Source organism: Procambarus clarkii, chromosome 91 (assembly GCF_040958095.1).
Source record: "Procambarus clarkii isolate CNS0578487 chromosome 91, FALCON_Pclarkii_2.0, whole genome shotgun sequence".
NCBI lineage: Eukaryota > Metazoa > Arthropoda > Malacostraca > Decapoda > Cambaridae > Procambarus > Procambarus clarkii.
The window spans coordinates 723,885-750,974 of record NC_091240.1 but is presented as its reverse complement, the minus strand read 5'-3'; the positions used below and the strand labels follow the sequence as shown (position 1 = coordinate 750,974).

The following is a 27,090-nucleotide window of genomic DNA, read 5'->3' as shown; positions in this document are numbered from 1 at the left end:
AGGTGTAAGTCTGCAAATTGTTCCCCCTATCCCCCCATTATTGGACTCCTTTGTTTTGTCTTCTGCACTCAGCTCCGAACACAAGAGGACAGTTGAGAGGCGGGACCAAAGAGCCAGAGCTCAACCCCCCCCCCCCGCAAACACAACTAGGTGAGTACAAGAGGTTAGATATGGCTAACAAAGTTCACCGTTATACAAACACGTACGTGAGACCTATCACAAAATGATATGAGATAATTCGTGTATGTTGACCAAACCACACATTAGAAAGTGAAGGGACGACGACGTTTCGGTCCGTCCTGGACCATTCTCAAGTCGATTGTCGACTTGAGAATGGTCCAGGACGGACCGAAACGTCGTCGTCCCTTCACTTTCTAGTGTGTGGTTTGGTCAACATATTTCAGCCACGTTATTGTGACTCCTCGTCTACAATTCTTGTATAATACTGTGGTTTCTAAAGAAAAATAATATAATCTTCTTTTATAAATAATCCAAATTTTAATATCTCCTCGGGCCAGTGGATTACCAGATTTGGTGAACGATTATGTAACAAGGTTATTACCTACTTCTTAACATTGTTTCCAGGGCACCAGACTTAATGCCATAAAAGCAGCTACAGCTGTCATTCTCACTGCTTCAGAGAAACCTTCAATATAGAACAAGTGCATGGACGGATAATCTAGTAAAGATTCTAGAGAAGTGGACTTGAAATGGACCATTAAAAACACAGGAGAAGATAGACCATATCAACACTTTCGGCAGCCTCCTCCATGGGAAGGATCGAGTCTAAAGATTATCATTGAAGGATTACCAGTTAAAAAATGATCATGACTCGCAGAAGCTCAAAGCAGTCATAGAACGACAAATGGAAACCATCTCAAGATCTACAACCACTCACATTTTCACAGACGGATCAGTTGATCAAGAAAGAGGTTCTGCTGGGGGCAGCAGTTTACACTAACAACCATGAAGCTTACTGGAGCATGAATAGTGGGTGCCCAACATTGCAGACAGAATTATATGCCCTGAAGGAGGCTTAAACTATACAATTGTGAATAATTTACATGATGTCATCATTCATACCGACTCTAAATCTTCGCTCCAGGCATTGTTATCCAGTCAGCACAGAGATAATATACAACTCCTCACAGAAATCCAACATATAGGAAACAAAAGCCCATAATCTAGGGCTATCAATCAACCCTAAATTGGATACCAAGTCACATTGGCATAGATGGTAATGAAAAGGCAGACTCACTAGCAAAAACTGTCACTGCTCTACCTGTTGTTCAGGTTCAAATACCTCCAAGTTTTTCACAGATTAAGGAGCAAATCAAGAAGAAGAAAATACTCCCAACTATCAAAAGTCGCCGCAGAGCCAAAGTAGCGGAAGGAAGATCCACTGCGATATGGTACGAACAAGTCACTGGGTACTACTCCTTCAAGCCTGATAAAAAGATATCCAGAGACATTGCAGTAGCCATACACAGACTCAGACTTGGTTACAAGTGCTGCTGGGAGGTAATATACCCAATAGATAAAGATTATCATATCTGTGGAACGGAAGCAGAGGCGCCACTATTGCACTACTTACTGGAATGTGAAGCAACTGAAGCCCAGCGCATGAAACTCAACATTAATCCAATGACAATCAACTGCATTAGATGCAAATTCCACCGCAACCACAATGATTAGAAAAACCGTTAAAGAATGGGACTCACTAGTGAACATTCTGCACCTACATCCGCCACCAAGATAATGTTATTAAAACAAGACTAAAACAGAAGCGAAAAAGAAACAAGGAAAAGGGAGGAAACCCCACCTCCATTTAATACTTTGACCCAAATACCAGAGTAACAAGGTTATCGCGAATAACCAAACTCAATTACGGGCTCACCATATCCCGTGCCACATGGACATTTCGTTCTGAGTAGCTAAATCTAAAACAACAACATCATTCTCACTACGGGCTCACCATAGCCCGTGCTACTTGGAACTTTTTGTTCCCAGCAGCTGAATCTTAAAGAACAACAACAACATCATTCTCGCTCACTGCTGAAGAGGGTCCTGGTTTAATTGGTACCAAAATATTCAGTTCGCGTTTCTTTTACTCTCAAAATAGTGGGCTATTATTCCATATCCATGTTCAAGTGAATTCCCCATATTTTATAATCAATATGTTAACCTGAGGGTGTTTTGGGTACAACTGTACATATTTTGTGCATTACATACATGGTAGCAATAGGTTATATTAGTTTTGGTAACAAATTCTACAAAAACACTGCAGCTCATTAACTGTGTGCGCAGTCAAGAATTATATTTTCTTGAGCTGACGCCTGCAAGTCACGTGGACTATAAAAAATTGTTTTTCAAATAAATATATCCATCACATTTCTTGTTTTTGCCCCTGACCTTTGGGTAATATAAGTAATGGAATATTGAATCAGCAGCACGGCAGGCCGCCAGGCAGGTACACTCAACCCCGATACTCCGTCACTTCTTACGGAACAAGTTTCTATGTTAATGACTTGTAAAGTAACTTTACAAGCGCGCGCGCTACCTGGGTCGTGTATTGTGCATATTTGGCGTCTTGATGTGTTTCGCATTTCAGATGATAATTAAGTTTTGCTGACTTCACATTCACTGTCATCTTCTGTGTTTCTTTTTCCATCACATTCATTCACATACGCACACACACAAACATTCACACACGCACACACATACAGTGCCACCCAACTCTCTCCATACACGGCTGGAGAAATGACCAGTTCCATCTACTATAGTAAAGGTAGATGGAACTTAACATTTCCACACTTTACGCAAGTACAAAGGGACATGATTACGACATTCACGATATGAAGAAGAACTGGCCAAGTACGAATATATTCAAAATGGGGTCTCGCACATCGGATAATTTGCCGGAACCTACACGTGTTCCCACGCTTGTACTATTGTACTACTGAGTACAATGATACATACACAATATGGATCACTGTACTTACTAAGTAATATGCACTGAATTGTTCAACACAGAATAAACAAAGACATTATTAATTACTAATTTGGTGATGACGGGATCAAAACAAAGTCAATAGCACCACGAGACAAGCACCTTGGGGTCATATAAGAGACTGAAGGAAATTTTAATTGTCTTGGAGATCAGATTGGTAGCTCCCATGATGAGTTAGCCGTCCTGCAACCGTCCTGGTCTTCTGAGTTCTCAGCACTATGTAGCTGATCGTGAACTCAGAAAGATCTCAGACCAGAGTTTATGTCGCCCCAGTCACTAGACGTACTGACCTCAGGTTACAAGTGTCTATTCACTATCATTCATACTTATAGGTCCAACGGGTTTTGTTGAGTTTATGCTCGAAGACACACACTTCAGCAGCACTTCCCGTGTGTCTGAAGGACGCTGTATAACTAAATTCTTTTCTCTACGATGTTATACACATACACTAGGATTTTAAGCATATTATACCATTACACAAGTGTCTCAAGGACGTTGTACCACTACACAAGTGTCTCAAGGATGTTGTACCACTACACAAGTGTCTCAAGGATATTGTACCACTACACAAGTGTCTCAAGGACGTTGTACCACTACACAAGTGTCTCAAGGACGTTGTACCACTACACAAGTGTCTCAAGGACGTTGTACCACTACACAAGTGTCTCAAGGATGTTGTACCACTACACAAGTGTCTCAAGGATGTTGTACCACTACACAAGTGTCTCAAGGATGTTGTACCACTACACAAGTGTCTCAAGGATGTTGTACCACTACACAAGTGTCTCAAGGATGTTGTACCACTACACAAGTGTCTCAAGGATGTTGTACCACTACACAAGTGTCTCAAGGACGTTGTACCACTACACAAGTGTCTCAAGGATGTTGTACCACTACACAAGTGTCTCAAGGACGTTGTACCACTACACAAGTGTCTCAAGGATGTTGTACCACTACACAAGTGTCTCAAGGATGTTGTACCACTACACAAGTGTCTCAAGGATATTGTACCATTACACAAGTGTCTCAAGGATATTGTACAACTACACAAGTGTCTCAAGGACGTTGTACCACTACACAAGTGTCTCAAGGACGTTGTACCACTACTCAAGTATCTCAAGGATGTTGTACCACTACTCAAGGATGTTGTACAGACCATTTACAGTCCAAACAATCCCAAAATTTGAACAATCGCCATGATTGAGGAACGATGAACAGGTTTCGTCAATGGTTTCATGTATGCTTGATGAAGCATAATCCTGGTCTATAGTTTCTATCATTCCCGCTACATCCTCCTCCCCTTCGTTCTCTGCATCTTCCCTTCGCTGTTCCCTGTATGCCCTTCTTTTCCCAAGTTACTTGTGGCATGGTTAGCGCAGTAATATTTTTAAATTTTGCCCTTTATCGCATTTCTCATTAGAGTATTTGATTTTGTCAGTTGTGTTCGTCATAGAAGTTTTATTAATTAGCGGCTTTATGTTTTTATTTTCTGGCCGCGCAGGCTAATGTAAGCGTGCATCACATCTTGGATCTCACCACCCAACAAGCAGCTTTAGTCTAACCAGAAGCTTAGATCCAAGACGATACAAACACTGTACATAAAGTGTGAGGACAGGATGCTGACCCAGTCCTCTTCTCATGCCATCTTCATCCTCACGAACATTTAAAGTTTCCAGACACACCAATCATTTTGACCTTATATACGTTTTCCTTTAACCTATATACGTTCGTCAGTTTGAATATTTATAACATCTGGTGAAAAAGCGTTCAAGTTTAATTTTGACCTTCATCCTCACAGTTGCTCTCGACTCTAGTGAACATTAAAGGCGGCACTTTCAATTATATGTTTTTTTGTTAGTTTAAATTAAAAATCGAGATGAAAAAGATAGCTGTGTAGAGTCGAGGAAGAGACCGTCACCTTCACCAATCACGCCACAGCGGACTGTAAAATAGGTGGACTGTGTCTGGGAGTCCTGGACTATAGACTGTAGCAGACTGTCACACGGCCGGACAACTGAGTATAGGGTAGGGGAAGAGGGACCTATTGGACAACATGCTGTAGCTGATTATGATATGGCCAGACACCTGTCTCTCTGTTACAAGCCTAACACACCATCAGATGGACGAGTCATGGAGGAGCAAAACTCCACCCCATATTTGCCTTTTCGAGAGCAACTACAGTGTAAGTACATCACAGTACTCTCAGCTATGTCAACACATATATCACTAACATTAATTAAAATATGTAATATTCGACAAAAATGTGTTTGCATCCACTTTTACTTTCATTTGACGGACAAAACTGTTGTTCCAGACAATTTTAGTCCATATTAGGATTAAAGTATACCAACGTCTGGACGGTTATTTAGGCTTCTGACAAAATAGCAAATATACTTTACTCTAGTACTGAACTGTTTTCAGGACTAAACTCTCAGTGTATGTACACCGAGAAATGCATTTACAAATGTAAGTGCACCAGAGGAGTTGAAAGATCCGAATACCCTTTGAGAACGAGGCCAAACAATCTGTAGATCGTGAAGGGTCGTTAACTCAAATGATGTGAACACTAACTCTTCAAAATTTAATAGAACAAAATGAACACTCAGAGTGACACAACGAAAGCTTGAATATTTTTTACGACTCACGAAGTGACTATGTAATTTAAATATATTGAAAAATATATTTTTTAAGAGAATTAGCAACACGAATGGACACAAGATAAACTGAATTTGTTTTTAATGAATATAAGATTTTGATGAATGACTTATGTTCCAAGTTACACACGCAACACCAAATAATTAAGCGAATTAAAACATTCTCACTTAAAATGATTGTTTTTGTATTTCGCAACTTCTGAGCAAAGATATTATAAAATACAGTTTTAGTGAAAATAATGATACTAGCGATGACATACATAACATGACTATAACTGAGGGCAAAGATTATTATTGTACAAGAGGACTGCACTGTAAGGTAACAACTATTATCACTATGGGAGACGCACTATAGTGTCAATATAATATATTCTGTGTTTAATGGAGTAATTTGTGTAGGTTACCTTGGCTATCTTCAGGTTATCTTGAGATGATTTCGGGGCTTTAGTGTCCCCGCGGCCCGGTCCTCGACCAGGCCTCCACCCCCAGGAAGCAGCCCGTGACAGCTGACTAACACCCAGGTACCTATTTTACTGCTAGGTAACAGGGGCATAGGGTGAAAGAAACTTTGCCTATTGTTTCTCGCCAGGCGCCCGGGATCGAACCCGGGACCACAGGATCACAAGTCCAGTGTGCTGTCCGCTCGGCCGACCGGCTCCCTTGGCTTGGCACACAATTTTTATAATTACTTTACATAGGTTATTAGTGATGAAATAACATGCCAAAGGGCAGTAAAGTGGGATTAGACAGGTAATCAACGTTATGAGAATGAATTGATTATATGAATATCAAAAATTCTCCGTTTTTTGTGAAGCGCGAAAAAACGGGTTCATCGTCGTACCACTGCACACTCAAGCCGTGAAATTTGAACCCTAACCAAACTTAATTTAACTAAATTTAACTACACTTGAGTTAGTGGATGGATCCGGCAGACAGGAGTAGTTTTTTTTTTAATATTGACTGAACCACTTGAACTGGTTGATAGAACATCGATCTTGTTTCTTGCAGGTCGGCGTTCGGTACCCGTTGGTCCTAGTGGTTTGATATTGGGCGTAAGGCCAATCAACCACGAGTTACTAACTTACTAACCAATCTTCAAGTATCCTTTAGACCAGAACATAACACACAACGTATTCAATCTATCAGTGTATTGTCCTAGTATAATGATGCAAATTATGCAATTGAAGTGTTGTCGTGACTCCCCGTGCACAGCGGAACATACGAGCCTCGCACTGAACACACCCATGCACTGCCACCAAATAATTTTGCCTCAAAAGGAATTTTAAACAGAGGATCAATAGATAATTATGCTGCTCTAGTTTGCATTACCACTTGTGTTTCATCAGTTCCACTCATGAATCCCACGGTGTTGATCCCTTTCATTAATATATTTTTGACAAATGAAAGTTGATTCATTTTGTGACACTTGTTGCATTTTAGCCCATAATTGTGGCCATAATTGTCGGAGGGGCCTCGTAGCCTGGTGGATAGCGCGCAGGACTCGTAATTCTGTGGCGCGTGTTCGATTCCCGCAGGAGGCAGAAACAAATGGGCAAAGATTCTTTCACCCTGAATGCCCCTGTTACCTAGCAGTAAATAGGTACCTGGGAGTTAGTCAGCTGTCACGGGCTGCTTCCTGGGGGTGGAGGCCTGGTCGAGGACCGGGCCGCGGGGACACTAAAGCCCCGAAATCATCTCAAGATAGCTTTGTCAAGCATGGCGGGCGATGTGGACCTCAAGGACTTTATCCTCTTCGGTTAGTTTACGTGCAAAGTGGCACCATTTCACTTGCCTTAGTAACCGTTGACCAGTTAATTAGTCCTCTAACATTAATGCAGTTCAGTTATCCATACCTTTAAAAAGAGAATGTATGTTTGCAGTAGGTACTGCGTACCAGACGCACGGAGCCAGTCCCATTAAACGTTCCAGGGTGACTGGTCAACCCGTCCTCTTAAAAATAACGTCACTTTTGGCTCGCATGCGCGCTATGGCCAAATTTGGACGTAATTTGAAATGAAATCAACTCACAAAAGTGACGTACTGTTCCATTTTCTATTTGAGGCGTCCGGCTTACTCGGCTAGCTTAGTAAAGGATTCTTTCCATTAACGTTTTTCATACCGTTTTGAAACTTTATGAGAATTTCCTGCCCACTTAACCTATCAGAGGACCCTTAACTTACTGTTGTAGAAAAAAAAAATCCCAAATTTACGGTCTGAGGATAGTCCTGAGGGATCGACGTTGACCCGATGACCATCCAGTCCCTTGAAACTAACTCCCTGATTCCAGCCTAACTAATCTTTACCCATCATCTTTTCTACAGTATTCAATTTTAGTTTGTCTTATGTAGGTCATATAAGGATAGCGACGATGGTTACAATGAAAGTGGTCACGTGAAGTTAAGATGGTTACAGTGATGAGGATGGTCGTGTGTAATTAGATCGTTGCAAATGTTGAAGGTTGTATGTAGTGATGATGGTTGTAAATGGGGTACCAATGGAACGCCTGCTGTGTCCTCGGTTCTTGTCCAGAACCTGAAGTGTTCCAAGAGATTCACAACCTTTAACCTTCCATTGTATTTATCACTGTCTAACCTTTGACAAATAAAGAAAAACAAAAGAGTGGTGGTAGGACAAAAGAACTTGGAAAATGCATTGGAGGTGATGATCCATACATCCCCTTCAACACAATATATATATATATATATATATATATATATATATATATATATATATATATATATATATATATATATATATATATATATATGTTTTGTTGAATATGACCGAAAGGGTAAAATTAATGATTCTAACACGAATCTTCTAAATATTTCTTATGTTTTTCTTCATTGTCGAGGGTAGTTGAAAAATTAACTCTCCAAACTTCATTTTCACGTTTTAATTATGGTCTGATGCGTAGAAGCGTTTTGCAAGACACTTTTTAAATTTTAAAAGACAATTTTACATATTATGTTAATGCTTATATTAGTTTTGGGGCGAGGTGATAGGACATGAATCAATGGGTACATTTCAAAGACAGTGGGTATATTGTCTTTGATTTTTAGAATTAATTTTTCAACTACCCTCGACAGTGAAAAAACATAATAAATATTTAGAAGATTCGTGTTAGAATCATTAATTTTACCCTTTCGGTCATATTCAACAACATATGTTTACAAGAAAGACTGCTACCAAAATATACTAATATATATGACTAAAAACTCCACACCCCAGAAGTGACTCGAACCCAGACCGCCAGGAGCGCAATGCAACTGGTGTACATGGTACCTTAACCCCCCTGTGCATGTGTAATTATCCCCCCTGTACAGGTGTAATTAGTCTCCCCCTGTACAGGTGTAATTTGTCCCCCCCCCTGTACAGGTGTAATTAGTCCCCCTGTACAGGTGTAATTACTCCCCGCTGTGCAGGTGTAATTAGACTGCAGGAAGCACCTGTCCCCAGCAGGTGTAATTAGACTGTGAGGTGTCACAACGCGCTCCACACAAAGGGCGAAATTCAGAACTGTGATAATTCACGATTCACATATTTTGTAACACTATTTTTATTTTTTTTTATTTTACACTTGGAGACTTAATTGGCTGACGTTAATAAAAACGAGGCCGAGGAGAGATGATTGGAAAATACTTGGGTCAGAATTTGAACAAATTTGCGTTGCATGTGTGTGTGTGTGTACTCACCTAGTTGTGCTTGCGGGGGTTGAGCTCTGGCTCTTTGGTCCCGCCTCTCAACTGTCAATCAACTGGTATACAGATTCTGGAGCCTACTGGGCTTTATCAAATCTACATTTGAAACTGTCAATAGAGTTTGCATCCACCACATCACTGCCTAAATCACACACACACACGGTGTGCGTGTGTGTGTGTCTGTTTAGAAATATCACAAGAACGTGACCTTTTAATTCAAATTAACTACAATTAACAATTTAAAACCTACAAAGGCTTGTGATCTGCACAGAGCCCGGTCAGACAATGATTGTTTATATATATATATATATATATATATATATATATATATATATATATATATATATATATATATATATATATATATATATATATATATATATATATAACTTGACGAAAGAAATATTGAGATGTAGCCTAAGACTACTCAGGAATAGCGGAAGGAAATTATTCTTGCTTTCTTTAAGTTCCTCTGTGCTAACCTAGTGAGAGTCAGTGCAAAAATGCAGGAAGATATGAAACAGGAGAGAAAGCAAAGGTAGGAAGAGATAAGAGCTCTGAAAGAAGAGGCAGCTTCTCTGAGAAGACAACTTTAAGGAACACAAGAAAGGGCAGAAAAAGAATGAGGTTATTTAAGAATCTGAAAAAAAAACTTGACAGGAGTGCCGAGACCACATTGAGACCTTGAATCAAGTAGAAGAACTGAAGTAAACAAATTTAAAAAAAGAGAGGCAAGTTTGAATAAGATGCAGAACAGAATAGAAATGGCGGAAGAGGAAGGGAAGGCAACAAAGAAAGGGAGTAGGATAACAGAGAAGAAAATAAGCAAGTGGAGAGTAACTGAAATGTGTTAAGACCAGACAAAACCTTTGCTGAAGCAGCAAAAATGTTAATTTGAAAAAAGATAATTAGGCAGTATTAGAAGCTGTAAAAACTACCAAAGTCATGAAATGTACAAGACACGAGTTGCAGAGGTAGAGATCAGTGGTAAAATACAAACTTCAGAGTCATGGCCAATAAGGAGTGTGACCAAATGAGATAAATGAAATTATTAAAAAAAAATCAGGCTGGAGATGCAACCATGGAAATAGAGCATTTCTGCAGGCTAGGTAGGTTTCAAAGAGAAAGAAATCGACCAGTGAAAGTTATTTTTGTAAACTGCAAGCCAGTTGAATATATACTTCGTAGAAAAAGAGATATTTGAGACACGAGGAAACGTACCCTTCAATTTTTATATGGCTGCATATGTCTAAGGAGGCAGTAAAGAGAATCAGTGAAGAAAAACATATGAGAAACGCATGACCAGATAATAGCACAGCGTACGGGAAGAGGCAAATCTGACAGCAGAGCCTAGGATACAGGGAAATAGTAGGGCTGACCAGCTTAATGATGCAACAGAGAGAGCTAATAGGGCTGCTCAGCCTAAAGAAGCAACCACACAAATGAGGACGAATGTATGACTAGATCATCATAACCCATTTTCACTGTCAAACTCAGAAAGGTCGCCATATGAACAAATACCTCTAAGGAAAAACAAAAGCACCTGAATTGAAACGAGCAGCACAAAACCAATATACGCAAATGCAAATGGAATTACAAATCAAGGGATAGAGTAACAGAGAAGAGTGGCTGAGGAACAGCCACACGTGATCGTCATAACAGAAATGAAAGTGACAACTGCAGTAGGAAATGAAGTACTCCCATGAGGTTATTAAATAATAAGGAAAGATAGGGTCAACAAAATCGGAGGTGGTGTATTGCTGTTGCTACAGCTACACTGGAACTTTGAATTTGAAGAAGTAAAATCAGCCGAAGTATCCGACCAGCAAGAGTTACTACTAGGAACAGCACAATGGGAGTGAAATAAGAATATGAGATATGAAGACAGTGGTAGCGGTGGCAACAATCCCCTGACAAACAATAGGTGGCAAAAGGAAGAACGCAAATGCAATGAAGATTGTCTAAAGGTAATAGATAAAGCAGCTCCAACTACAAGGAAGAAAAGAAAAGAGCTAAAATCCTAATACTGCGGGACTTTTACCAGAGGGAAATAGACTGGATAAATAAGGACCCCTCCCCCCTCCCCCCCCCACAGAGGGTAATGAGACATGGGGAGCAAAACTGATAGACATGGCACATGCAGGCGATGAGTCACAATAACGGGGCTGAAGTAGTTTGACCAGACCAAACACTAGAAGGTGAAGGGACGACAACGACGTTTCGGTCCGTCCTGGACTATTCTCAAGTCGATTGAGAATGGTCCAGGACGGACTGAAACGTCGTCGTTCCTTCACCTTCTAGTGTGTGGTCTGGTCAGACATGGCACACAAACACTTCTTAAAGCAACATGTCACAGAACCAACAAGATTAAGTGGCGACGACCCACCAGCAACTCTAGACGTTGCATTATCCCAAAATCAGGCAGATGCTGACAAAAAAAATAGAGCATATGATAGCCACTAGGCACTAATGACCACTCCGCTGTCATGCTTGAATATGTAGCGGAGCTAAAGATGAGATTACAAACGTAGGGGCTACAATGAGATACGGATGATTCCTGGATGATCCATATGCACCCACCAAACACACCGAAGCTACGACGTTGGTACAACGTTCGAACAAGTTTTAACACCTCCTAACCAGTTATAACAACCAATATAGCAAGTTGTAACAACGTTCTAATACGTCATAAACACGTTAAGTCAAGATGTAACAACTTTATTATAAGTTGTAACAAGCGGAAAATAGAGACATTTTCGGTTTGTTTCCAGGGTGATGATCTTCCGCCGAGTTGGATTACCGCACAATATCCAATAATTAATTTGATAATTAATTAATTATTCCAAAGACATTGTTATATGAGTACATCAAACCGTTGTCCTGGCTGACACTTGTGCAACACTGACCTGAGCCTGAGGACGGGGTCAAGTCCTCCAACTATCCTGGTCATCAACAGTGACGTCAGAGAGGTCGCTGCTTGCTGCTGATCACGTAACCACCAATCAGAGTGAAGTTGGCAGAAAATGTTTCACCTGAATTGGCTAATTCGCAGCCTTAGTCTTCATGACGCATTGTGGGCGACCCAGCATGGGAGACACTCGTCTGGTGAGCTCACACAGTGTACTCGCCTAGTTATGCTTGCGGGGGTTGAGCTCTGGCTCTTTGGTCCCGCCTCTCAACTGTCAACCAACTGGTGTACAGGTTCCTGAGCCTTCTGGGCTCTATCATATCTACATTTGAAACTGTGTATGGAGTCAGCTGCCACCACATCACTACCTAAAACAATCCATTTGTCAATAACTGACACTAAACAAAATTCTTTCTAATGTCTCTATGGTTCATTTGGGCACTCAGTTTCCACCTGAAGTGTGTGTGTACTCACCTCTTTGTGATGGCAGGATCGAGCTTTAGCTCTTGGACCCCGCTTTTCTAGGCTGTCGCATGCAATGACTCTTGGCCTAATTCTCTATCATACCTGCTTTTAAAGTTCTAAATGGAGTTAGCCTCTACAATCTGCTCCTTTAGATCATTCCATTTACTCACTAACCTTACTAAAAGAAAACCTTGTAACATCTCTATGACACATCTGAGTCTCAAGCTTCCATCCGTAAGCCCGTGTTACGGGTACCATGTTACCCCATGATAAACTCATTAGAGAAACAAAAAGACTTAAGAAGAACCAATTTTCTTGTTTCCACCCCTACAGTGTTTTGATCTAACAATGGCTGCTAAATCCTGTTTATGGTTCCCTGATGGGATGCAAGTAGCTTTGAAATGAATGAATAACTTTTGAATATGAATGACAGCTAATATATATAATTAACTTCTCTCAAAGACACAGGTGTGAACAAAGACAAATGGGTAAGGGTGCACACCCAGGTAGCAAATTTATTCAGTGTGCCTGTGAATTGTGCCCATCTTCCCCTGAGTGCTGGTCAGTCACACCTCATTAACGCCCAGGAATATCAAGCGTGACGAGGCAGGTGAAGGTTCTTGTACATAAGTCACAACTAGGCAGTAGGTGTCCAATTGAAGACAACTCTGTTTCTCTCTCCTGATCATTACTATTCACAACACTGTTTCTTTTCTCTGCTCTCTGCTATCCCAACTCTGCTCATCCCTCTTTAATCGTATTTCTCTCTTCATTTATCGTACTCCGTCTTTCACCTCTTCGTTCTAAACTATCAGGAGAGGTTCTGAGAAGTGTGTAACACCCTGGTATTTGATATGAACAAGTAACACTGTTAGTTGACTGAGTCTGCCCCGCGTCAGTGTTGTGTAGTCCGCCTCATCCCTGTGCTTCACGTGTCATCCGCAAGGCTTATAGCTAATTACCACACTAATGAATTAATAAGATAAAACATAGTATATTCGGGTCAAATAACCGAGATTATTGAGTGGCACTTTAATTTGCACGTGACGTGTCCTTTAAGCAAATTTATTCTAAGCATACATTACATACATATGTATGCAGGCATACATATGAGCCTTTATTACACTCACAGCAGTATACAATATATATATATATATATATATATATATATATATATATATATATATATATATATATATATATATATATATATATATATATATATAAACACTTTGGTTTTGGTGTCATTCAAGGAATGAGTGCTGAGTGTTGGGGTTATGGGTGAGAACTACACACTCGCACCACAGGTAGCTGAGCGTCTTGTGTTGTCAAAGCCATTTTCTGGCAGGTCATGTTGTTGGAGTGTGTTGGTGAACCTTGAAAGTGGCCCTTGAGAGGGGAGGGCCTTGAGGGTGGATCTTGCGAGTCCCTGAGCCTCCTCCAGAGTTGGGTGTGCTCTTTGCAACCCGTTCTCGCACTTGCTTATAGTCAATATCTTGCTTATGAATAAGTGCATATGTGACATACTAATTTATTGTGAATATTTGAATTTACCTTGAAAAGCTGAATAGAAAACTACAACCTAACCTAACCTTCTTAGTATGTTAAGATATTACAATTAGTACTGAACCTATACCTATATTGATATTACAGTTTTATACAAATAATAAAACAAAACTAAAATATTTAAATACATTGTAATGGAACTCAGGATATTGTCAAATTTTGTATAAAATCTCTATTGTTTAATAAAAACTGAGAGAAAAAGTTAGTGCCTTGAAAAAAATATGGCTTGGAATGTCACATATATACTTATTTATAATCGAAATAATGACTATAAGCAATAAGTCATATGTGTGCTGTCTTGTGCGAGAGCAAGTTGCATCCTCAAGTCGTTTGCGAACTTACAGGATGAACAACCCCAGCGGGTTTCCTTCCTATTGGGGAGTGTTGTATGTGCTGCTATGGCGGTGTGTCCACTCACAGGATGAGTGGCGCTGCTCAATAAACTCGCCCCTCGGGGCAAAATTTAAAAAAAAAAAATTTAGCTTCGTGTCGACTTGCGCGGCCGTCTGGGTAAAGCAAGGGATGCACCGCAACTGTATTTTGTGAATTTCTTGATACATCTTTGTGAATAAAGCAGCCACACGAGTGTTCACCATACACACCTTCGCATCCTCACACCTGACTCTCGTTACACTACTCACAGAGCAGCGAGAGTTACACCACTCACAGAACAGCAGAGTTACACCACTCACAGAACAGCAGAGTTACACCACTCACAGAGCAGCAGAGTTACACCACTCACAGAACAGCAGAGTTACACCACTCACAGAACAGCAGAGTTACACCACTCACAGAACAGCGAGAGTTACACCACTCACAGAACAGCGAGAGTTACACCACTCACAGAACAGCAGAGTTACACCACTCACAGAACAGCAGAGTTACACCACTCACAGAACAGCAGAGTTACACCACTCACAGAACAGCGAGAGTTACACCACTCACAGAACAGCGAGAGTTACACCACTCACAGAACAGCGAGAGTTACACCACTCACAGAGCAGCAGAGTTACACTACTCACAGAGCAGCGAGAGTTACACCACTCACAGAACAGCGAGAGTTACACCACTCACAGAACAGCAGAGTTACACTACTCACAGAACAGCGAGAGTTACACCACTCACAGAACAGCGAGAGTTACACCACTCACAGAACAGCAGAGTTACACCACTCACAGAACAGCAGAGTTACACTACTCACAGAACAGCGAGAGTTACACCACTCACAGAACAGCGAGAGTTACACCACTCACAGAACAGCGAGAGTTACACCACTCACAGAACAGCAGAGTTACACTACTCACAGAACAGCAGAGTTACACTACTCACAGAACAGCAGAGTTACACCACTCACAGAACAGCGAGAGTTACACCACTCACAGAACAGCAGAGTTACACTACTCACAGAACAGCAGAGTTACACCACTCACAGAGCAGCAGAGTTACACTACTCACAGAACAGCGAGAGTTACACCACTCACAGAACAGCAGAGTTACACTACTCACAGAACAGCAGAGTTACATTACTCACAGAGCAGCAGAGTTACACTACTCACAGAACAGCAGAGTTACACTACTCACAGAACAGCAGAGTTACACCACTCACAGAACAGCAGAGTTACACCACTCACAGAGCAGCGAGAGTTACACCACTCACAGAACAGCAGAGTTACACCACTCACAGAACAGCGAGAGTTACACTACTCACAGAACAGCGAGAGTTACACCACTCACAGAGCAGCGAGAGTTACACCACTCACAGAGCAGCGAGAGTTACACCACTCACAGAGCAGCAGAGTATTTTCATCAGCGGTGAATGTCCCGGGCCCCGTCTGGGCCACACAGCGATAAGGCGGCATCTCATCTCTGAAGGTCAGAGACCAACCACATCAGCATATGTATGGGCTTCAGGTCTGAGGTTTAGTAGGTCGTTCAAGAAGACATCTCACAAGGGACAAATAACATTTTCTCCTCCCCATCACCCCCCCTCTCTCCTCCTTCTCCCTCTCCGCCCCCTCTCTCCCTCCCTCTCCCGACACATGTTGTGCACACACACCAAATTTCTTGCGCTAGCGACCCGGTGTTGCTCTCCCGTGTTTCAGTCGCCACATCACAACAATTATAAGTTATCACGGCGGGTGCTGACGCTCTCAGACTCGCTCACCACGTGGTGCTGTGGTCTCCAGGGTCCTGTGTTAGACCACGTGGTGCTGTGGTCTCCAGGCTCCTGTGTTAGACCACGTGGTGCTGTGGTCTCCAGGGCCCTGTGTTAGACCACGTGGTGCTGTGGTCTCCAGGGCCCTGTGTTAGACCACGTGGTGCTGTGGTCTCCAGGCTCCTGTGTTAGACCACGTGGTTCTGTGGTCTCCAGGGGCCCTGTGTTAGACCCCGCGGTGCTGTGGTCTCCAGGGCCCTGTGTTAGACCACGCGGTGCTGTGGTCTCCAGGCTCCTGTGTTAGACCCCGCGGTGCTGTGGTCTCCAGGGCCCTGTGTTAGACCACGCGGTGCTGTGGTCTCCAGGCTCCTGTGTTAGACCCCGCCGTGCTGTGGTCAGCAAGACACTACATGTTAAAGCGTCCAGACCAGCAATCAACAACCAGCTAGCACATAATTACCTTCTACCCACTTCAAGACCCCGAGCCAACGCAGACACAGCATCCAGTGGACCTACTAATACCCCCCTTGTTATTCATCCTCCACCTCACACAAAAAGTATATAATTCGATGTTTAACACAGTAAAATTGCCTTTGAAAATGTAAGGTGTACCTTGCGAAACGCACCCCCAGGCGTCAGACTATAGAAAAGTGTAAAAATGAACTTTGGAAAGTTAATTTTTCAACTTCCCTTGACAATGAAGAAAAACGTAAGAAATATTGAGAAGATTCGAGTTAGAATCGTTAATCTTACCCTTTCGGTCATATTCTATATATATATATATATATATATATATATATATATATATATATATATATATATATATATATATATATATATATATATATATATAGTTAGTTGCCTATATAAACAACAAGTGCAACTGTGCTCGATGGCGCAACACTCAAGAAGAAAGTAAATGGATTATTAAGTCTTAAGTCTAAGCCTCAGTCTAGGGTGGTGTCCTGCCGGCTCCCAGATAGAACAGTGCAGGTGCAACGGAGGGGGGTAGAAATAGCCTAAGCTACTCTAGCCCTTTGAGATGTATTTATTGCTTATCTCAATAAACATACTTGAACTTGAACAGGTGCAACGGATCGCCTGCTGGCATCTTGCACTGGTTGAGATATGTGCTTCAGCCTACAGTTTAGACTTATTGTCTTATGTATGACCCTCTGTCCTGCGTGACAGTGAATACCAGCATTATCCTCACTTTAATAAGACTTAATCGAAATGCAGGCGACTGAGTCACAATAACGTGGGTGATGTATGATTGAGCAGACCACACACTAGAAGGTGAAGGGACGACGACGTTTCGGTCCGTCCTGGACCATTCTCAAGTCGATTGGACTTGAGAATGGTTGACTTGACATTCTCAATCGACTTGAGAATGGTCCAGGACGGACCGAAACGTCGTCGTCCCTTCACCGTCTAGTGTGTGGTCTGGTCATCTTAATCGAAATCCTCAGATTAGGCAAAATTGTAATTAATTTTGTCAATAAAGATGTTAATAATAATAATAAGATGTTTATGCCTCAACGATTATCTTAGTCTAGTTCAACGCGTCTCTCTGACAAACAGAATAAGTGTTAGGATTCGGGTTGGATGCGGTCGTTTGGTTGAATGTATTACCGGAATGTTTGTTTTGTTTACCTACTAACGAAGTTGTTCACTTTGTTCAGTTGGGTTGAACAAGCAAGGGAGACGCAGCCTCCTATCGTGTTCACTATCTTGAGATGATTTCAGGGCTTAGCGTCCCCGCGCCCCGGTCCTCGACCAGGCCTGCTTTTTGTTACACACCCCCAGGAAAGCAGCCTGTAGCAGCTGTCTAACTCCCAGGTACCTATTTACTACTAGGGGCATCAGGATGAAAGCAACATTTTTGCCCATTTGTCTCCGCCTCCACCGGGGATCGAACCCGAAACCTCAGGATTTCGAATTCGAAGCGCTGTCCACCCAGCTATCAGGCACTAGAAAGGATGCTTAGAATCATTTTTTGGGGGATATGATACAATTTTTGCTGAAAGAGTATTGTTTTTTCTTTATTATATAAAATAACATAAGGGCGGTGAAACTGGCCGTACACTTATTGACAGACTTAAGGAACACAAAAGAAAGATGAAGTCTGCAGACACAAACAATGCTCTCTTCTGTCATGTTAGGGATTCAAATCATCCTACTAATTGCTCTTCCTCCAAAATAATCTTTCCTACTTATACTCTACACAGACACAATCTTGTCGCCTCGGCTCTGATACACAACCTTCCCAACATGAACCTGAGTCCTGGCTGTGTTGCTGTTGACTCTTCCCTTTCACAGTATATACTCAAATGTTCTAAACTTTCTAATAAAAGTGGCCTTAAGCCTATCTTCCCTCTTTATCTTTTTTTTCTCTTGTTTTCTCTTACGATCGCTTTCTTATTCCTATTATTTCACCCCTTCATTACACCTTATCTTCCGTACCTGTTGTTGTTGTTGTTATAGATTCAGCTACTCAGAACCAGTTCCAAGTAGCACGGGCTATGGTGAGCCCGTAACTTACCTGGCACAGGAGCGGGGCAAGTAGCACGGGCTATGGTGAACCCATAGTGAACCTACCTGGCACAGGAGCGGTGCCTGTTCCGTACCTTTTGCCTTGCTCTTATCTTTCTCTAAGATTTCCATCTCCTCACCTCTCTATCGCCTACTTAATGCCCTGGCCTCCCTCGTCTCATCAGTTACAGCCCCGCTCCTGTGCCAGGTAAGTCCACTACGGGCTCACCATGGCCCGTGCTACTTGGAACGTTTTGTTCCCAGTAGCTGAATCTTAAACAACAACAACTCGTCTCATCCACGACGGGAGACATCTCCCGTCACGCAGGGTGCAGTCGCACCTCCACAGATCTCCAGTATCATCTATTGCTACTGGAAATGGCTCAAAAGGGCCACCACTTATGGGCTATTCATGCCCGTGCCACCTTTTGGGTGGCTTCATCTTCATCTTGGACACATTCATGGGAGACATCTCCCGTCACGCAGGGTGCAGTTACACCTACACAGATCTCCAGTATCATCTATTGATACTGGTAATGGCTCAAAAGGGCCACCACTTACGGGCTATTCATGCCCGTGCCACCTTTTGGGTGGCTTAATCTTCATCAATCAATCTCGTCTCATTTACGGGCTATTCATGCCTGTGCCACCTCTTGGGTGGCTTAATCTTTATCAATCAATCAATTAATCTCGTCTCATCACAATCGACTTGATAAAGGTCCAGGACGGACCAAAACGTCGTCGTCTCTTCAATTTCTAGTGTGTGGTCTGGTCAACATTTTTCAGTCACGTTATTGTGACTCCTCGTCTGCAAAATTAAAGTTACCAAAGTAACATTGCTGTACATGAACACCACAAGATACAGCGCAAGAAACAGAGCACCAAACCAATAGCCAACAATGCATCAATCAAATACATAACTATATAAAAACATGCCATACACCACGCATATACAAAACACACGTACCCAGGGCACAGCGCACAGACGCGCGGAATGTGTACATCGATCCACACAAGTGGAACACATATAAGAAACTGCAAATACAGATCACCAGTACCACATGACAGAAAATATAGAAAAACGTAAGAAATAATAACACACGGAGCCCTGGACCCAACAAAGGAAATCCACACAAAAGAAGCATACATCAGTAAATAAAAACATAACACAACTGACCACGGTCAGAGGAAAGAGCCATACACACGACCTGAATGACACCAAGGTCAGGACTGCACAATGCATCCAACACATACACAGCTCAGTGGCGGCTAGCAAGGAGGGGAGACACCTGCGAATCTTGCATCAGAAACACACGCACACTGAAGGCCTCATATATACAAAGGGGCAAGACAGCACCATGGCAAAGCAAAATTTCATGGCAATACTCATGGCGACGTTGGACACGGCCCAACAACAGGGCAAGGAAGGGCAGACGTCCAACTCACGGGCCAAAAGATAACAGCCTAATGCAATAAAAAGACCATTCAGTAATGGACCACACATAATGGGGCTACCCAACACCATTGACGGGAGACGAGAAGGGTGAAGGGGATAAAGGTCAATGCAATACAAGCTCATAGTGGATTTGTTGGCGAGTTAAGTATATTTTTTTTTTTTTGGAGATATATACAAGAGTTGTTACATTCTTGTACAGCCACTAGTACGCGTAGCGTTTCGGGCAAGTCCTTAATCCTATGGTCCCTGGAATACGATCCCCTGCCGCGAAGAATCGTTTTTTCAACCAAGTACACATTTTACTGTTGCGTTAAACAGAGGCTACAGTTAAGGAATTGCGCCCAGTAAATCCTCCCCGGCCAGGATACGAACCCATGACATAGCGCTCGCGGAACGCCAGGCGAGTGTCTTACCACTACACCACGGAGACCACAGTTCAGTATATAGTTCTGAAATTTATACTAAACCCGCCAGCACTGTAATGTGTATGAATGGTCACTCAGAATGGCCAGATAGATACGAGACCAGAGTAATCAACGCATTTATACGCAGAGTCCTTACGCATTGTTCTGACTGGCATAACACCCACATGCATCTGGACACAAGCCTTCAAGTATCAACAAAACCTGTACACGAATCTATCATTGGAATAGAGAAGTGGGACAGGGATAGAGAAGTGGGACAGGAATAGAAGGAAGAGGGCTATAGGGTTGAGGCTTGTTGAGAGGCAGAGTCATCTGGAATAAAGAAATCAACACATATCAGAAGTTATTTAGAAAAAATGGTATAACAGAGACCAACAACAACAACCACAACAACAAACTACCTCTCCCTTAAAACTATTACAAATCTACTTTGAACTCACAGCACAATTCTGAAGAGAGAATAATTAAAAATATAATTTCACATGGAGTGAAACCGACAGCCCCAAAATTAAAATTGGAATTCATTATTTACTATAAAAGGACTGCTGACTTAACAGTTAATTCATTATTTACTACAAAAATGACTGCGGATTTAGCAGTTAATTCATTATTTACTACAAAAATGACTGCGGATTTAGCAGTTAATTCATTATTTACTATAAAAATGACTGCGGATTTAGCAGTTAATTCATTATTTACTATAAAAATGACTGCGGATTTAACATTGTTGTTGTTGTTAAAGATTCGCTACCTGGAGCAAAAAGTTCCAAGTAACACGGGCTATGGTGAGCCCATATTTAACAGTTAATTCATTATTTACTACAAAAATGACTGCTGATTTAACAGTTAAGAACAGCCCCAATAAACAATGCAACCCTCTCCAAACATCACATGTGGTGTAGCACTTTACACGCCCTAGTGAAGGATGTCACCTTCCATCAACTTATATTGGTATGACCCTCACACACTGTGACCCCCCCACACACTGTGACCCCCCCACTTAGCCTCGTGAGACTTTGTGAGAGAAAAATATATCTTTGCATCACCTGAAAGTTCCCGCCCCCCCCACCCCCCTACCCTGTGTTGCACGTGGCTCTCTGGAGGGGCGGGGTGAGAAGATATTAAAGCTGAACGTTGTGGCATAGAGGCCGGAATGAGGCAAGGTGTTGTGCAATATTGAAGGGGTACAGGTATGTCGGAGGGGGGCAGGGTGAGGGGTATGTGAGGTGTGAGAGGTGAGGAGGGGGGGGGGAGATTGTAGCATACCAGGCAGGGGTAACAAACAGTAGGAGGGAGAATCTTTTTTTTGTTTAGGGGTTGAAGAATGTGGAACATAGAGAAGTTGGACAGGGATAGAATTAAGAGGGGCTATAAGTTGAGAGGCAGAGTCGTCTGGAATTCAAGACTTGAGTGAATTCTTGAATTCACTCCTGAGTGAGTGACAAGCGGACAGTCGTGCGTCAAGCTCAACACATCCTCCCAATGCGTCGAAATTTTAAGCCTAGTCGAGCAATGCGTTCAAAAGCCGACGTACTGACACCAACGTAAAGCACCGCAATATTAACGTTCTCTATGCATCTGCTCCTACAGGTTAGGCGGGTTGTTTGGGTTCGTACGTTTCTGGGTAAGCAAACAGTTATAGTTTGTGGAAAGTGAGTACCCACATGAGCCACAGAGACGTTAGAAGGAACTTTTTCAGTGTCAGAGTAGTTAACGGATGGAATGCATTAGGGAGTGATGTGGTGGAGGCTGACTCCATACACAGTTTCAAATGTAGATATGATAGAGCCCAGTAGGCTCAGGAATCTGTACACCAGTTGATTGACAGTTGAGAGGCGGGACCAAAGAGCCAAAGCTCGACCCCTGCAAGCACAAATAGGTGAGTATACACACACACACACACACACACACGAGGATAGGGGCAGACAGATTCACTACAAACGACAAGTGTGCGAGGAACTGAATAAGAAATTCCAGGAGGTCTTCACATTAGAGCAAGGAGAAAGTTCCAGAGATAAAGAGGTAAAAGAGGAAATAGGTAACCAGGAACCACTAAAAGAGTTTGAGATTACCAGTGGGGAAGTAAGGAAGATCTTGCTAGAGTTGTATGTGACAAAGGCTATAGGCCCGGATGGAATATTGCCATGGATACTAAAGGAAGGAGCAGAAGCACTGTGCCTGCCCCTCTCCATGGTGTATAACAATTCACTGGTAACAGGTGAACTGCCAAAAATTTGGAAGACGGCTAATGTACTCCCGATATACAAGAAGGGGGATAGACAGGAGGCACTGAACTACAGGCCAGTGTCCCTTACTTGCACCATGCAAGCTGATGGAGAAGACTATGTGAAAAATGCTAGTGGAGCATCTGGAGCGAAAGAACTTTGTAACACAAAGTCAGCATGGGTTCAGGGATGGCAAATCATGCCTCACAGGATTAAATGAATTCTATGACCAGGCAAGAAAGAGAGGGCCGGGCAGACTACATATATTTGGATTGCCAGAAAGCCTTTGACACAGTATCACACAAGAGACTAGTGCACAAGCTGGAGATGCGGGCTGGAGTGAAATGGAAGGTACTCCGTTGGATAAAGGAGTACCTAAGCAACAGAAGAGAGCGAGTCACTGTGAAAGGTGAGGTCTCGGAATGGCGAGACGTCACCATGGGAGTCCCAAAGGGATCAGCCCTTGGACCTATACTGTTTTTGATATATGTAAATGATCTCCAAGAGGGAATAGACTCGTTCCTCTCATTGTTTGCTGATGATGCAAAAATTATGAGGAGGATTAAGACGGAGGAAGAGAGTATGAGGCTACAAGATGACCTAAACAAACTGAAGGAATGATCCAGGAAATGGCTACTAAAGTTCAACCCAAGTAAATGTAAGGTAATGAAACTAGGCGGAGGAAACAGGAGGCCAGACACAGGATACAGAATGGGAGATGAAATCCCTCATGAACCGGACAGAGAGAAAGATCTAGGAGTTGATATCACACCAAACCTGTCTCCTGAAGCCCACATAAAGAGAATAACATCAGCGGCATATGTGAGGCTGACTAACATCAGAACTGCCTTCAGGAACCTGTGTAAGGAATCATTCAGAATCTTGTATACCACATATGTAAGACCAATTCTGGAGTATGCGGCCCCAGCATGGAGCCCGTACCTTGTCAAGCACAAGACGAAGCTGGAAAAAGTTCAGAGGTATGCTACTAAGCTAGTCTCGGAACTAAGAGGCATGAGTTACGAGGAAAGGCTGCGTGAAATGCACTTTACGTCGTTGGGAGACAGGAGAGCTCGGGAAGACATGATCACTACCTACAAAATTATCAGAGGAATTGACGCGGTAGACAGAGATAAACTGTTTAACACAGGTGGTACGCGAATGTGTACACGTGTGTCTGTGTGTACTTACCTAGTTGCGCTTGTGTGTGGGGGGGGGGGGGTTGAGCTTTGGCTCTTTGGTCCCGCCTCTCAACTGTCAATCAACTGGTGTACAAGTTCCTGAACCTACTGGGCTCTATCATATCTATATTTGAAACTATGTATGGAGTCAGCCTCCACCACATCACTTTCTATAGTGCATTGTAGTGTGTGTGTGTGTGTGTGTGTACTCACCTAGTTGTGTTTGCTCTGGCTCTTTGGTCCCGCCTCTCAACCGTCAAACAACAGGTGTACAGATTCCTGAGCCTATTGGGCTCTATCATATCTACACTTGAAACTGTGTATGGAGTCAGCCTCCACCACATCACTTCCTAATGTGTGTGTGTGTGTGTGTGTGTGTGTGTGTGTGTGTGTGTGTGTGTGTGTGTGTGTGTGTGTGTGTGTGTGTGTGTGTGTGCATGCATGCGCGTGCGTGCGTACGTGCGTGGCCACCCCCACCGGTGCTCCTCAAAACATAAACATAAAACTATTTTAAAACAACAATTCACAGCTGAGACACGGAGGGGCCTGAGAACGTCCTCCTCACTCACTACAGATCATTCACAATGGCATGTTAAGTAGACTCAGATATTTAAAAAAAAACAAGTCTATATTTATACACTCATGTTCAAGATCAAAACAACGTATACATAATTACTTAGAAATGCACCCAGACATTTCATCATTGACGAGCGCCGGGGCCCCGGACCGAGCATAACGTTTGTCGCCTCCTAGCCTAACCTCCGCTGCCAGACGCAAGAGCCACCCCATAATATACAACTTTATTCCCCTCTATTTCCATATCTTCACACAGAAAAGATAATTACATAATACATGTACATATATCTATCATTCACAAACTCTCCATCTGGCAATGGGAATCTGGAAACGGTTAAAAGCCGTACAACAGTTCAATCCAGCAAAGTTTTGTCCTTGTTGCTCGCGTTGAAAATGTATTACTGTTGCCATGTGTAGCATGGGAGGCGGGCGAACCCCACGGCACCTCTGACAGCCTCCAGTCATCACTGGCAAGCGCGAGTTTCAAGACACACATACACTCCGGCTCTCCGTCAACGTCTCTCGTTCAGTTCTACGAGACTACACGCGTTCGCATCCCTCCTTTGCCCTGTAGCCATGGACGTTAACGTTTAAATGTTGAGTAAGTACGTGAGATCTTGATGGATATTTTTGTTTTTAACTTGTTGGGATTGCTTAGATTTTTGGCGCGTTTGTTAAGTTCCTGTGTTTTGTGAGGGGATGATGGTGCTAGTGTCAGTGTTGGAGGTGGAGGTGGTCAGTGTTGGTGGTGGTGGTCGGTGTTGGTGGTGGTGGTCAGTGTTGGTGGTGGTGGTCAGTGTTGTGGTGGTGGTCAGTGTTGGTGCTACTGTCAGTGTTGGTGGTGGTGGTCAGTGTTGGTGGTGGTGGTCAGTGTTGGAGGTGGTGGTCAGTGTTGGTGGTGGTGGTCAGTGTTGGTGGTGGAGGTCAGTGTTGGTGGTGGAGGTCAGTGTTGGTGGTTAGTGTTGGTGGTGGGGGACAGTGTTGGTGGTGGTGGTCAGTGTTGGTGGTGGTGGTTAGTGTTGGTGGTGGTGGTCAGTGGTGGTGGTCAGTGTTGGTGGTGGGGGACAGTGTTGGTGGTGGTGGTGGTTAGTGTTGGTGGTGGGGGACAGTGTTGGTGGTGGTGGTCAGTGTTGGTGGTGGTGGTTAGTATTGGTGGTGGTGGTCAGTGTTGGTGGTGGTGGTCAGTGTTGGTGGTGGGGGACAGTGTTGGTGGTGGTGGTTAGTGTTGGTGGTGGTGGTTAGTGTTGGTGGTGGTGGTGGTCAGTGTTGGTGGTGGTGGTTAGTGTTGTTGGTGGGGGACAGTGTTGGTGGTGGTGATCAGTGTTGGTGGTGGTGGTTAGTGTTGGTGGTGGTGGTCAGTGTTGGTGGTGGTGGTTAGTATTGGTGGTGGGAGACAGTGTTGGTGGTGGTGGTCAGTGTTGGTGGTGGTGGTCAGTGTTGGTGGTGGGGGACAGTGTTGGTGGTGGTGGTCAGTGTTGGTGGTGGGGAACAGTGTTGGTGGTGGTGGTTAGTGTTGGTGGTGGTGGTTAGTGTTGGTGGTGGTGGTCAGTGTTGGTGGTGGTGGTCAGTGGTGGTGGTGGTCAGTGTTGGTGGTGATGGTCAGTGTTGGTGGTGATGGTCAGTGTTGGTGGTAGTGATGGTCAGTGTTGGTGGTGATGGTTAGTGTTGGTGGTGGTGGTTAGTGTTGGTGGTGGTGGTTAGTGTTGCTGGTGGTGGTCAGTGTTAGTGGTGGTGGTTAGTGTTGGTGGTGGTGGTTACTGTTGGTGGTGGTGGTTAGTGTTGTTGGTGGTGGTTGTGGTGGTCAGTGTTGGTGGTGATGGTCAGTGTTGGTGGCGATGGTTAGTGTTGGTGGTAGTGATGGTCAGTGTTGGTGGTGGTGGTTAGTGTTGGTGGTGGTGGTCAGTGTTGGTGGTGATGGTCAGTGTTGGTGGTGATGGTTATTGTTGGTGGTGGTGGTTATTGTTGGTGGTGGCGATGGTCAGTGTTGGTGGTGATGGTTATTGTTGGTGGTGGTGGTTATTGTTGGTGGTGGTGATGGTCAGTGTTGGTGGTGATGGTCAGTGTTGGTGGTGATGGTTATTGTTGGTGGTGGTGGTTATTGTTGGTGGTGGCGATGGTCAGTGTTGGTGGTGATGGTCAGTGTTGGTGGTGATGGTTATTGTTGGTGGTGGTGGTCAGTGTTGGTGGTGGTGATGGTTAGTGTTGGTGGTGATGGTTATTGTTGGTGGTGGTGGTC

General features: G+C 43.2%; 2 protein-coding genes across 3 annotated transcripts in view; one reads left to right on the top strand and one right to left on the bottom strand.

The window, feature by feature from the left end:
* LOC123773881 (uncharacterized) overlaps nt 1-27,090 on the bottom strand; it is a 288,461-nt gene that overhangs the window by 191,630 nt on the left and 69,741 nt on the right. The gene's annotated exons all lie outside the window — the stretch shown is intronic.
* Nucleotides 1-27,090, top strand: part of LOC123773880 (doublesex- and mab-3-related transcription factor 2) — a 67,563-nt gene that overhangs the window by 7,974 nt on the left and 32,499 nt on the right. Inside the window, exon 1 of one of the 2 annotated variants that reach the window (XM_069318601.1) lies at nt 25,248-25,455. The exons of the other annotated variant lie outside the window; for it this stretch is intronic. The gene's annotated coding sequence lies outside the window, so the exon portion shown is untranslated. Of the gene's footprint in view, nt 1-25,247; nt 25,456-27,090 lie in introns of those variants that run through there. 2 annotated transcript variants of the gene reach the window in all.